The sequence below is a fragment of the Ahaetulla prasina genome, chromosome 1 (genome assembly GCF_028640845.1).
Source record: "Ahaetulla prasina isolate Xishuangbanna chromosome 1, ASM2864084v1, whole genome shotgun sequence".
Taxonomy (NCBI): domain Eukaryota; kingdom Metazoa; phylum Chordata; class Lepidosauria; order Squamata; family Colubridae; genus Ahaetulla; species Ahaetulla prasina.
Window position 1 is genome coordinate 86,709,008 of NC_080539.1, and position 14,994 is coordinate 86,724,001.

The following is a 14,994-nucleotide window of genomic DNA, read 5'->3' on the forward strand; positions in this document are numbered from 1 at the left end:
AGTAGGCATGTTTGGCAGTGTTTCTCAATCTTATCCACTTTAAGATGGATGGACTTCAGCTCCCAGAATTCTCCAGCCACCCATGCTGGTTGAGGAATTCTGGGAGTTGAAGTCCACCCATCTTAAAGTGGCTGAGGTTGATAACACTGATGCATAGAATTGCTTTGGAATGGAATCTAATGTTCTATACATGTATTCGTACATGTCATGTATGCTGATGAAATGGAAAGAAGATAATAGTGAAAGGCAATTCCTCTTGCTTCTTCTCTTCTCCAAAGAGGGCTCCAGTCTGACTCATAGATTTTGAAGACAGGAAGGGAGCCTATTTCTATTTTGCTAATAGAAATATGCTAACAAAACATTCGACCCCATTTTGGGATCACTGATTTATATTTAGCTTCACAGTTTATAACAAAATTTCCCTCTGGTAAGATTGTGCCATATGGGACTTCCGGTTTGGCACCGTAGGTGATGGCGGTGATCTTTACGATCACCAACCTCTGGATTATGTGGAATCGCTAGGACAGCTTAAATCTGCTGCCCAGCGGTTCGGAAAACCCCCTCTTCGGGAGAAGGAGAAGGGGTGAGCTGAGGGCAGAGGTTGAATTTCCCTAAAGCCCCTGAGAAAAAAGGGGTTTGAAGGGTTAAGTTCCCTCCAGTAACCCGAAGTGCTCCAGATCCGAGGATTCTTCTGCTTTGGCGGAACCAATCACCACGACCAAACGCCGAGATTTATTTTGGACAATAAAGGATTATACCGGACAGAACGAAAGTGGGAGAACTTTAAGCAAGTAGCCAAGCCGATTCCCGATACTTTGTAACAAGCTTGAAAACAGCAAGAAAATGGAGGCGAATTGTTAACAAGTTAACGAGTGGAAAGCGAAAGTGATACTTTCAGCGTGTGCCTCTGCAGTTGGTAATTTGCATGTTACTTGCTGCTTTAACTCTTTGCTGCCTGCTGATAGAATCTAGGAGATTTTTAAATACTGCTTTAAAAGACTGTGTTTCTCAGAAGTTAAGAAGATTTAAAGTGAATATTAAGTTGGAAATAAATAAATAAATAATTTTATAGAAGATGGCAGCCAAACAATTAAAGTCTACTGTAACAAAGAGCTCTGGAACTTTATCAGCTGGTGCCTCTCCAGCTCATACAGCAGAGACTAGAACATTGAATTTAGAGGCGTTACAAGAGAACTTAAAAGGCTTTATAGAAGAAAAATTTAAAGTAATAACTGATGAGATGTCTGAAATGAAAGAGCAGATATCAGAAATTCAAGTGGGAAATAAAGAAGTTAAAGAAGGATTTGTAATGGCAGTACAAAGTTTGGCAACGAATGTGATTTTATTGGAAGAGGAGGTTGAAGAAATTAAGCAACATAATTCAAAATTAGAAAATAAAATGGATGAATTTCAAAGTAAAATGGAAAAACAGAGGATGAAATAGTTTTGATACAATATAGAAATATGGAATTTGCTCTTAGAATCCGAGGTTTGAAAGAAAATAAGGAAGAGAATTTAAGGAAATTTTTCTGAAGTATTTGCTGAGATATTAGCAGCTCGTCCAGCAGATGTGGCTTATCAAATTGATAAAATATATCGTGTGAATTCTTGGATAGCAAGGCAAAAAAGTTGCCAAGGGATGTTGTTATTTATTTTACAAACAGAATAGTGAGAAATCAGATTTTGCAAGCTTCATATAAGGGGAGAAGATTCAGATTGCTGGTCAAGATATCTTGATATTAAAGGAAATTCCACCAAAATGTTAAGGGCTAGGAAGGAATTTGCCTTCCTGGTGAATGAACTTAAAAACATCAGATTGAATATAGATGGGATATTCCAACTGGTATAATAGTATATTATGCAGGAAAGTACATCGTTTCAATACAGTTGGAAAAGCAAGAGAATTTTATGTTGAGGTATTAAAAGTTGGAAGTCTTCCCCCATTGGAAGCTAGAAGAAGGGAGGCTGAAGTGAAGGAAAGAGAAGTGAAGCAGGTACAAGAACAGATTGTGATGGAAGAAGATTTATTACAAGTGTTGGAAATACCTACGACGGGTTTAGATTCAAAAGAACAAAGGCTGACTAGAGCTGCTGCTAAACGCAAGGAACAAGAGATGAAGGCACAACAACAACTGGCAACTACTACAATGGAAACAGTGGGAGGAGCAAGGCCTAAAGTAAAATGTGATCTGCGGCTGGTGTTCCAAAAGTTTCCTTTGGCCGATAATGGCAATTAAACTATTATCTTGGAATGTTAATGGCCTGAATTCACCGCAGAAGAGAAGGAAAGTATTTCATTATTTGAAATAATTTAAAAATGACATTACCTGTTTACAAGAAACACATATTAGATCTTGCTAAATGTTGGAGATGCGATTGTGAAGATGCTACTTATTACCATATATGGTGGACTTGTAAAAAAGTTAAAGTATTTTGGATTAAAGGCTGGTGGATCATGCAGAATATTTTGAAAAAGAAGATTAAGTTTACTCCGCAGTTCTTTCTACTAGGAATAATTATGGACTATACAGCTATAGAGACTAAATTGATTTTGAACTTAATAACAGTCGTAAGACTTTTGATTGCTCAGTATTGGAAGAAAGAAGAATTACCTACAATCGAAGAATGGACACTCAAAGTATCAAATCTGGCAGAGATGACAAAAATCTCCGCTTACTTGAAAGACTATATACTAGAAAAATATATTTTAGAATGGAAAATGTGGATTGATTATATTTAAAATAAGTATCAGATAAAAAAAAATATCGAATAGCATATGAGTAAATTTAGGAAATATTTTGTATTAGATATATTTTTGAAGGAGAGGGGAATTGAGAGTGTGACTAAGTGTGGTGTGACTAAAGATTATAATTTAGGAATTATTTTGGATTATGATTGTTAGTTTTGATACCCTGCATTTTGTTCTGGGAAGTCGGGGTGGGGGTGGGGGTAAGGGGAGGGAATTGGGGGGTTTGGTAGAGATGGAGTGATGGTTAATGTACAGGGATTATTGAAGAAATATAATTAATGTAGGGTCGGGTCTGCATAGTTACCATTTTAGAACGGTGGGGAAGGAGAAAAGAGAGAGTAGGAGGTAGGAAAGAGGAGAAGAGGAAGGAAGAGGGATAGTAGAGGGAGAAGGAAGGTGTAGGGTGGAGGGAGGAGTGGATGTAGATAAGAGAAGGAGAGGACGGTTTGGAAAGTAAAAGAAGCTAGAAGAGGGAAGAGTGTTAAAAAGGGTGGTGGTGACTGGGCAAGCCCGACTAATTGTATATAACTGTACATTGGATGAATTATTTGATATGATTGTAAAAATAAAACTTTTTATAAAAAAAAAAAAAAAAAAGATTGTGCCATATGGAAAATATGGATAACATGCTCCTTAAGTTGAGGTTTAGAAACATTGTTTTTGAACAATATATATCTCTGTTCATCACTAGACATTGCTTTAAAGCCTATTTATGTGCATATTATTTGGGATACTTTAAATACCATTTTGAAACAGTTAAAATGAATGTTTTCAGTAATTATAATTTGCAATGACCTAATCTCCTTCCTATGAGAAACCACAGGACCATGGGGTCCAAGAAATAATAGCCTATATACAATTGGAAGGGTGCATTGAGCCATTGAATCTAAGCTCTGCTCAATGCATGAATCCAAAGCAACCATTCCAGATAGATCTGAGGTTGGTTTCAGCAGGTTCTGACCAGTTCTGGAGAACCGGTAGTGGAAATTTTGAGTAGTTCAGAGAACCGGTAAATACCACCTCTGATTGGCCCCACCCCCATCTGTTCTTCCCCTCCCAAGTCCCAGCTGATCGGGAGGAAATGGAGATTTTACAGTATCCTTCCCCTGCCACGCCCACCAAGCCACGCCCACAGAACCAGTAGAAAAGAAAATTGAATCCCACCACTGAGCTAGATGATTATCCGGCCCCCACCTGAAACAAAGGAGAGCTCACTACTTTTCTGAGATTCTGATATCAAATTGCCTTTTCTTTGGGATTTTTTAAAACAGACAATTGAAATCAGCATTATGAATTCCATAATTATTCCATATCCTATGTTCTGCAGCATGATGGCATAAATTTTGACCTCTTATCTATGACATCCCTTTAGTATTCTCAGGGCTAAATATACCCTGCTTCTTTAATTTTGTTCCTCTTCTATGTACTTGTTCCAGTTTCTTTTAATCTTTCTTTAATTTTGGGTGACCAGAACTAGACACGCAAAATATACTTGGATCCTTTAGGAAGATTTTCTCTTTATTATTGCTCTGCAGAACAAATCAACACCCCGGAATCAAAGCTATGTTCAAAGAATGGTCTCCATTTCATGTATAGTAAAAACTGGGTTGCTGAATTTAAATGGACACCGAATTAAAGCAAGACTACTGAGCAACAGGGAGTGTTAGTATTAATAATCAATACTCCTCAAGATTTATAGAAGTACAAATGTGTGTGTGTCAGAGAGAGAGAGGGAGGGAGGGAAGGAGGGAGGGAGATATTGAACTGCAAACTAGGGCATACAAAACTTTTGCCAGACCACTTCTTGAATATAGCTCATCTGTCTGGAACCTGCATTGCATATCGGACATAATTACAATCGAACAAGTCCAGAGATATTTCACAAGAAGAGTCCTCCACTCCTCTTCTTGCAACAAAATACCTTATGCTGCCAGACTCAAAATTTTGGGCTTAGACACCTTAGAACTTCACTGTCTTCGGTCTGACCTAAGCGTAGTATATAAAATCATCTGCTACAATGTACTACCAGCCAATGAATATTTCAGATTCAACCAAAACAATACAAGAGCACACAATAGATACAAACTCATGATAAGCCGATCCAAACTAGACTGCAGAAAATACGACTTCAGTAACAGAGTTGTCAATGCCTGGAATGCACTACCTGACTCTGTGGCTTCTTCCCCAAATCCCCAAAACTTTAACCTTAGGCTGTCTATTGTAGACCTCACACCATTCCTAAGAGGCCTGTAAGGGGCATGCATAAGCGCACCAGCGTGCCTACCGTCCCTGTCCTAATGTTCTCTTTTATTCGTCTCCTTTACATATATTTATAATTATGTTTACACTTGTATCTGTCATAAAATACATGCTTGACAAAATAAAACAAACAAACAAACAAACAAACAAACAAACAAACAAACAAACAGATGCCCTGGACAGTTGCTCCTTTCGAGGAAACTGTAAAACAATAGTCCCCATCTGGTTTAAAACTTCAGGAGTCAGAGAAATGCCATCTCTGCCCAAACTATGGTTGGTGCTTTTATGGCTACCAGGTTCATATATTTTCATTTGTAATCACTTTTTGGACGTTGTTTGTTAACTTCTTTTTATCTACAGCACCACTGAATTGAAAGAAACATTGAGTTTTCTTCAATCCTCAATGAAAGAAGTTTTAAGCATAAGTTTAAGGACTTAAAAAAATATCTTTTTTTAATAAACAGCAAAAGAGCGATTAGGATATTGATTTTGAAAGTTACAAACAGACTACGCGTCCAAATTTTCCTTTTTACACTTTCTACTTTTTTTTCTGTTAGTTTTTTTTAAATTGTAATATTTAGCAGAATTACTATAGAATAGAAATTGTCAAATGGATTTAGGTTAAAAAAAATGCTAATTAGATTTTTTTTTTGTCATCTGTCTTTTTCTTCCAGTTTTCTTCCTTTTTTAAAAAAAAAGACAGTTGTTCAGCAGCCAACCTTCAGACTGTTTAACTTATTTTGAGGCTGATTTAATATGTCACAGGTGGTTGAGTACTTTAAAAAAAGTGATTAAGGAATATACTAATCAAATTGGATTTCTTGCCTAACCTGCAGAATATACTGTATTGGATTTTTTCCTCATTTTAAAATATTTAATGAAACAGAAAGCAGTGGAGCAGAGAAGGTGGGTGGGGTTTTGGAAACATGCGGCAATTTAGGAAATGTTCCATCCAATGAATATAGCATTCATTCTATATTCATTTTGACATGAGCAATGTAGAATGAGATTCAAACAATTGGTTAAGCCCAGAATCTTCTGCAAAGTTCATTGTATGGTTAGTTTGAAGTAGCAGGTGTGACATGCCTTGGTATTAAGCATATGATCCAGAATCCACTCTGGGACTGCCAAAGTATAAACCATCGTACAGAAGACTGAAATGTTTGAGCGTCTTTATATATGGTTTTGGCCCTTTTCTTTGCAAAGGCCTTTAGAAGTATCATTTGCCAGATAAAATAATTATTCCCTATAATTTTTGTTTTGTTTTTAATAGTAAAATGATAAGGTATTTAGTGGAAATGTACTAAAAGGATAAAGTTACTAGAGGTTTCATCCAGTAATGTCCTTTATACTAGTAAAATACACTCTATTATTGGATCAGATTCTGTCTCATCTTGAAGTCTCTATATGCTTCGAAATTTCTATCAGAATATTGTCATAATATATTTAAAGTACACACATGGAGGTGGGAGTATGGGGAACTAGGGTGGAGAAGGAGAATATAATACTGGCTTTAGCTTTATGGTATGATTAGTAATATTAATAATAAGATTAATATCCCTTTCAAAGCTAGCCATATATGGCCAAATTTAGCCCGAATATGAAAATACCTGAATATATAAGATTTCATGCGACATTCCTTGTTCACTGGGTTGAATTTCCTCTTTAGTTGAAGAATTATGGAAATTTTTCAAAGCACTACTTTTTCTAAAGCAGGTCCTTCCATTAATCATCTATCTAAGAGGTCTCTTTTGGTTCCTAATTTCCTTCTTAAAAGAGGATCATGCCAAAATCATGCTAGGCTTTTATGCCATACCATCTAATAAACCCACAACTTGGCTGCAATTAATGCTTCTCTGCATTCTGGGGAATTTCTAAATGTTTGAATCCAGTTTTGAATAATTTTTGACACCAAATTGACAAATTGCTTGCATTTTCTATGCTTCAACAGCTTCCACTAGTGCCTTTTTGGTATTCTCCCAGCCTTTCCTTGTAGTCCTCTACATCAGCGTTCATTTTTGGCCACCAAAACTGCCTCCAGGCCAAATGCAGGGTTTTCAAGAATCTAAGATGGCTGGCCAGCCTGGAATCGTGGCTGCGCTGTAGTACTTCCAGCCTCAAGCTGGTGGGGACATATAGTTTTGAACCCTTCCAAACCAGTCCATCTCTCATGGTCAAGATATCCCCATTATCTATGAACCATGGGTCGGCTGGGAGCACTGCCTTCAGTGCCGCCATCAGCTTGTCCTGGCTGGGGTCTGGTTGACATCTGGTTTGACCCCTGGTGGTGACTTGTGCAGCCGATTATGAGGAGGGAATGATGGCCTGGATGACTTCTTCCCTGCAGCTATCAAATTGGGGTTTTCTTGATAGGGCATCAGCTAGTAGATTCTTTCTCGCTGGGATGTACTTTAGCCTGAATTTGAACTGTCTGAAGCAGGGGTCTCCACCCTTGGCAACTTTAAGACTTGTGGACTTCAACTCCCAGAATACCTCAGCAGCAAAGCTGGCTGAAAAATTCTGGGAGTTGAAGTCCACAAGTCTTAAAGTTGTCGAAGTTGGAGACTCCTGGTCTGAAACACAGTGGATTTGTTTGGGAGATCGTTTCCTAGGGGTTTTTAGAGCTTCGAAGTTTTTATGATCAGTCCAGACCTTGAAGGGCACTTTGCCCCCTTCTAGAAAATTCCTATAGCTGTCCTCCCACGTGATGGTTAGTCCCCATTTATCTAGCCACGCGAGTCCCAGTATGGTCGATTCAGTCATTTTTGGAGCTATCACTGGAAAAATCACTGAATATGAGACCCTGCTTACCTTTTGAGATCAGCCAAGGTCAACTATTAGTTTCTGCCAAGAAAGAGAGGTCATACTAATTTAAAGGCATAGATTTAAAAAAAAAGGCACTTCTTGCTAGTACTTGGTTGTCACAGGAGAGGTGTTGTTGCTGTCAAAACCATGAGTCCATGTTGCCTCTTCCAACAAAGTCCTTTGCGCAAAAACATTTGCTCTAATCTTTGTCCCTCCACATGTAACAGTTTAGCAGGTTTAGCAAGTGAGCTATGGTTCAGCTAATAGGACTTGCTTGAAGTCCAGGTGTATACCCAAGACAATTCATGCTATATTTTTTAAAATTTAGAATGCTGAATTCATTAAGCAGCATAATTGAAAACAAAACAAAAAGTACAGCGTTATTAACAATTGTATTTGAGAACTAAATTGCCTGTGTTTTTGGATGAAGATATTACTGGATGGTTTTCCACAACATCTGTAGCTGATTAAATGTATGTTTCTAGACACTTTCCCTCCACATCTATGTATTTTTAATAACAGAAAAATATGGTTTATTCCAGCACTAATGGGGGAGCCACAGCTCTTTAGATTAGAAGGAAGAAAATAGGGAATGATATAGCTGATTTTGTTGAGAGAAGACCAAAGCAGAGGGAGAGATTGCGACTGATCTGATTAAAAAAAATATATGGTAATAGCCCAAAGTATTGCGGTTATAACAAAGAGAACTCACTAAATGTATCAAAACATAGCAGCAAAAGAAGCTGATTTGATTTGATTTGGTCAAATTATCTAGACTCCTGCCATCCCCTCAGATCTTTATAGAAGGAAGGCTAGTAAAAAAGAAAGAGGAATCTTTCTTTACAGTCCCAAGCTGACGATGGACACTGTATTTCAGTGGTGGAATTCAAATTTTTTTACTACCAATTCTGTGGGCATGGCTTGGTGGGCATGGCTTGGTGGGCATGGCAGGGAAAGGATACCGCAAAATCTCCATTCCCACCCCACTCTGGGGCCAGCCAGAGGTGGTATTTGCTGGTTTTCCAAACTACTCAAAATTTCCGCTACCATTTCTCCAGAACCTGTCTGAACCTGCTGGATTTCACCCCTGCTGTATTTATTAAATGTGCAGTGTAGTTTGATCTTTGCTGATTATGCATTCCAAGGTTTTGGAATGAGTATGAAATGAATGGCTCTTCTTCAAATCACTACTAGCCATGAATCTCTCTGCAGTCATTTCAGACATGCTAAACAATTGATCCACTCTACTCCTCCAAATATCATACAAAGTGGAGGAAACTGGTGTGTATATTGCACAGGATAATGTATATTCTCTGTAAAGTTCAGGACGCATATATTTTATTTTCCCTTTAGATGTACGAGTTGTGAAGGAAAAGATGAGACAGAACCAGTTTTGCTTTCTCTTACCAATTATACAGAACCTCTGAAGCAGCTCCATGCCCCTCTGACAATGATTAATGATGCACAAATATGTATTGGGGGAGGGAAAATCAATCATTTTTCATCAGCAATGGGGAAAAAAACTACTTTTGACTGACGATGGAGCTATTCATTCTATCTTCCATAGGTACAAATTAATGAGGAAAGAGTAAACAGTAGTGAACTTCTTGTTATTATCAATTGTTAGTCCAAACAAATATTGAGGGCAGGTGATCTGGGAACATACTGAACATTGTAAAAAAAAAAAGTGTAAAAGTACTTTATAAGCAAGGTGTCTGATTTCAGTTACAAGGGAGGAACAACTTAGTAGTAGAAACAAGAACTTCATGCATACATGGTGCTGACCCATATTAAAAATGTGCTTGAACCCAGTCACATACATGTTACCAAGCAGCCCTAAGTTGTTTGTGAAATTGATAGGAAGTATAGTGTAAAGATTCATTGTGATAAGTCAAAATACTTGCAATAGAATTGATGTGGTGGCTTAGTGGGCAAGACGCTGAGTTTGTCGATCGAAAGGTTGGCAGTTCAGTGGTTCGAATCCCTAGTGCCGCGTAATGGGGTGAGCTCCCATTACTTGTCCCAGCTTCTGCCAACCTAGCAGTTCGAAAGCACGTAAAAAATGCAAGTAGAAAATTAGGGACCACCTTTGGTGGGAAGGTAACAGCGTTCCGTGCGTCTTTGGTGTTTAGTCATGCTGGCCACATGACCACAGAGATGTCTTCAGACAGACCTGGCTCTTTGGCTTTGAAACGGAGATGAGCACCACCCCCTAGAGTCAGGAACAACTAGCACGTATGTGCGAGGGGAACCTTTACCTTTACCTTGAATTGACTGAATACCAGTTTTGACTGAATGATTCTACCATTCTTATCTCTGCAGATTTTTTCTACTCCTCTGCTCTAATACACTTCATCTATAGCATAACACTGAAGATAACAAATGAATATCCAGCATAAGCAGTGAAATTCACTTACCTTCACTACTGGTTTGGGAACGGGAGTGTGCGGGAGCATGTGTGCGCTATGCGTGTGTGCACCTCTGTTGCGCATGCGCAGAACCTTCTGTGCATGCGCAGATGGTAAAAAAATAGGACGTAATGATGTCCCAACGGGTGGGCGAAGCTTCCCACCACCGGTACTATCTGTTTGGCGAGCCAGATAGAACTGGGGGGATTTCACTGCTGGCCCTCACCCGATCCTGTAGATTTTTAGCTATTGATTTTGATTTTTTTTCACCCTGTAAGAAACCTCTTCTAATGAACCTAGCAATATAGGCTGGAAAAATGGTCATTTCTGGGAAATGTTTCCTTCTCATTAGGTGGCTAAAATATTTGAGTTTCATCTTCAGGATCTGGCCTTCTAAAGAGCAGTCATGGTTGATGTCCTACATATCACTACATATCTCCCATCAATATAGGAACAAAAGTAGGTCTCTTATTCTCTATTTTAGGAATTGTCTTCATCTAGTTCAATGGTAGTCAACCTGGTCCCTACCGCCCACTAGTGGGCGTTCCAGCTTTCATGGTGGGCGGTAGGTGTCCGATATTGAAGCACTTTCCTTTTTTTAATTTAATTGACTTTTTAAAAAAATTTCATAGCATTGTTTAAAAACATTTTCATTAGGTTTTCATAAAATTCCCCGTGACAATTTAAATTTCTGAAAATATACTATTTGTATCGCTCGCGCATAAGTTTAGTTCACGTTATGTAAGTGAAACTAAATGGCACTATATTGTGACCGCAAACAAAAGAGCCTTGTCCCAGAATAGCTCGCGCATCTCCCCCCCACACCACCCATCTGTAACAGACAAGCAGAGCTGGTAGCCGACGCCCCCCCCAAACCCAATCCACAATGCATGAGAGGCATGTGCAGACAACGAAACATGGTGCATTACTGTGGAACCGGTGGGTGGTTAGAAAATTTTACTATTAACAGATACAAAAGTGGGTGGTAGGTATAAAAAGATTGACTACTCCTGATCTAGATTCCTGAATCTTCGCTGTTGCATCCACAAAGCTGTATGTTGGCATACTTTAATTATTCACAAACAATTTTTTTACAGATAGACTTTCTAAGAATTATGAATTCTTACTGCTTATGTTATAGCTTGGAGAATCAGGTATTTTAATAACACAATTAAGCAAGCCTATCTGGTATAGTTTTTATATTTAATATTATTTTCCCCAAAGATTTCTATAAGAGCTTATGCATGTTTCCTGGATATACAGTACAGTAAGTGTTACTGTTTTTAAAGTATGTTTGCTAAATTGAATAGCCCTTCAATATTCAGTTTTGTCTCACTATAAGGAAACAATAAATTCTAAACAATGCTAAAAGAACAGGGATATGTCTATTTCTGGGAAAAGAACAAAATATGTTTCAAAGCATTTTTAACATTTCAAGTCTAGATTATTTCAAATCCTGAACAAATGTAATAATTCAAAAATGTCTTTTTGTCTTTTACATGTAACCCTTCGGATAGGATATGTGGGTAAAAAAAGTCCTTCAGATAAAAGTGTACAATACTCATGTTTTTTACACAAAGAATATTATCCACATAAATAACACAATTAGAGGAATATGATGTCATCAGACCACTTTCAGCTGTCTTGCACTCAAAAAATATTTATTGCATTTGTAAAATACTGTATATATCTTAAGTCATCAGTTATAATTCTTTTCACCAGTTAGCTTGTCATGGCTTTAACATAGATATTCAAGGTCACATTACTAGCTTTGATATCCTTTTATAACATTCATTAGGAAATCTTATGATATCAGTTGAGACTTAGAATATCTATAAACAATTCAGAAATAGTAGCAAGTGTATGTAGCTCAAGGATGAATTATTGGATTCTTGGGATTCTCTGAATTTGCTTCTCTTCCTGTAGATCAGAGGTCTTCAAACTTGGCAGCTTTAAGACTTGGGGACTTCGACTTCCAGAATAATCCAGCCAGCATAGCTGGCTGGAGAATTCTGGGAGTTGAAGTCCCCAAGTCTTAAAGCTGCCAGTTTGAGGACCCCTGCTGTAGATGTTTCATTACCAGGCTAGGTAATATCTGTAAGACCCAAAAACCCAACCAGGCACTAAAAATGGAATCCAGTCTTTATCTTCCAGGTAAATTGTCTCCAGATTGAGCTTCAAATATGCACAATTAATGCTACGTTGGATGCCGTGGGCCAGGCTGTCCCACCACTGTATTCTGGAGTAAGCAGAAAGCAACAACAAACCTCTGAAGTTCTCTCTCCCAAGTAAACCCCATTATTACATTTATCATGCCATATTTCGTGCTTTGAAAAAGAAAGGGTTGTGTCGCACATCAAACCCAGCTGTTTTAGGGAACTACCGGCCAGTCTCCAATCTTCGCTTTACGGCGAAGGTTGTAGAGAGTGTGGTGGCATGTCAGCTACCCCAGTACCTGGATGAAGCTGTCTATCTAGACCCGTTCCAGTCCGGCTTCCGGCCCGGATACAGTACGGAGACAGCTTTGGTCGCGCTGGTGGATGATCTCTGGAGGGCCAGGGATAGGGGTTACTCCTCTGCCCTGGTCCTATTAGACCTCTCAGCGGCTTTTGATACCATCGACCATGGTATCCTGCTGCGCCGGTTGGAGGGGTTGGGAGTGGGAGGCACCGTTTATCGGTGGTTCTCCTCCTACCTCTGATCGGACGCAGACGGTGTTGACAGGGGGCAGAGATCGACTCAAGGTGCCTCATGTGTGGGGTGCAGGGTCGATTCTCTCACCCTCCTGTTCAACATCTATATGAAGCCGCTGGGTGAGATCATCAGTGGCTTTGGGGTGAGATACCAACTGTACGCTGATGACACCCAGCTGTACTTTTCCACCCCGGCCACCCCAGTGAAACTGTCAAGTGTTGTCCCGGTGTCTGGAAGTTCACGGGTCTGGATGGGGAGGAACAGGCTCAAACTTAATCCTCCAAGACGGAGTGGCTGTGGATGCCGGCACCTCGGTACAGTCAGCTGCAGATGCGGCTGTCTGTCGGGGTGAATCATTGGCCCGATGGAGAAGGTACGCAACTTGGGCGTGCTCCTGGATGGCGGTTGTCCTTTGAAGACCATTTGGCGACCGTCTCCAGGAGAGCATTTTATCAGGTTCGCCTGATCCGCCATTCGGCCCTTCCTGGACTGGGATGCCTTATGCACAGTCACTCATGCCCTTGTTACCTCTCGCCTGGACTACTGCAATGCTCTCTACATGGGGCTCCCTTGAAGAGCACCCGGAGACTTCAGCTAGTTCAGAACGCTGCGCGGGTTATTGAGGGAGCGCCTCGAGCTCCCACATAATATCCCTGCAGACTGCACTGGCTACCTGTTGTTTTCAGGTGCGCTTCAAGGTATTGGTTACCACCTTTAAAGTGCTCCATGGCTTAGGACCGGCTATCTACGGGACCGCCTACTGCCGGCTTCTATCTCCCATTGTCCGCACGCTCCCACAGAGAGGGACTCCTCAGGGTGCCGCCAGCCAAACAGTGTCGACTGGCGGCCCCAGAGGCCTTCTCTGTGGGAGCTCCACCCTGTGGAACGAACTTCCCTCGGACTTCGACAATTACCTGACCTTAGGACCTTCGATGAACTTAAAACTTATTTATTTCATATGGCTGGACTAGCCTGATTTTTATTTTTATTGGATGGGTTTTTAAAATTGTGTTATTTTACAGGGGAGTATGTTTTTTAACGTTTTGGGCATTTAAATTAGTTTTTTAAGGGTTGTTTTTAAATTATTGTGTGTATTTATATTTTATCTGCCTGTTCACCGCCCTGAGTCCTTCGGGAGAAGGGCGGTATACAAATTAAAATATTATTATTATTATTATTATTATTAAAGCTCTAATTCTGTTTGTCATTAGAAAAGCCATTAAAATGTGTGGGGTTTTTTCCTCCAGGCATTTGGGTCTTCCATTGTTTAATTTTCATGTCCAGGTGTCACTGTACATTTTTTTAAAGTTGTAAGATTATGGGGGTGTTATGGTTTTTTTCTGTTTTCTGTACAGTCACATTGGTTGACTTTAATGGCCCTTATAAATCGAATGAATGAATGAATGAATGAATGAATGAATGAATGAATGAATGAATGAATGAATGAGATTGATCGATCGATCGAACAAACAAACAATAGATAGATCAAGATAGGTAGGTAGATAAGTAGATTCACTTCTTGGAAAAACTAAGACCATTTCTGACTTGATAGTTACTGGAAGCTGTATGGAGATGAGTCAGTTAACAAAGTATCTGGTTAATCAGAACAGCCACATCATCCACAGATGGTGTGTTTTTATAAAGGCACAGCTAGACCTTTTGGAAGCTGTTTGCAGTCCAGGATGCTGCAGAGAGGTATGGAAAGACTTCAGTAACAAGCATATGAATTTTAGCAGGAGGAACAATTGAAAGGAATTGTTGGCTGGGAATTATATGTGTTTGATGCAGCTGCAGTTTTTCTAAAACCCAGCAATTCCCAGAACTAAAAATATTTTCTTTTTTTAGTCACTGAGTTATTAGTAAGGGTCGGTCATGCCTGAGAGCCCAACCAGAAGGAAACTCAGTTGTAGTTTCAGAAACTCACAAATGTTTGTTAATGTTTAATAGTGTGAGTAAATTGTATTCCTGGCACCATATTCTATCCACCTGCAGGTCACATATTTGGGGGAAAGACATATTTCAGCAACCATTTAGTCAGTGTTTTAGACTTTGCATTGAGAAAAAAAAATACACACACAT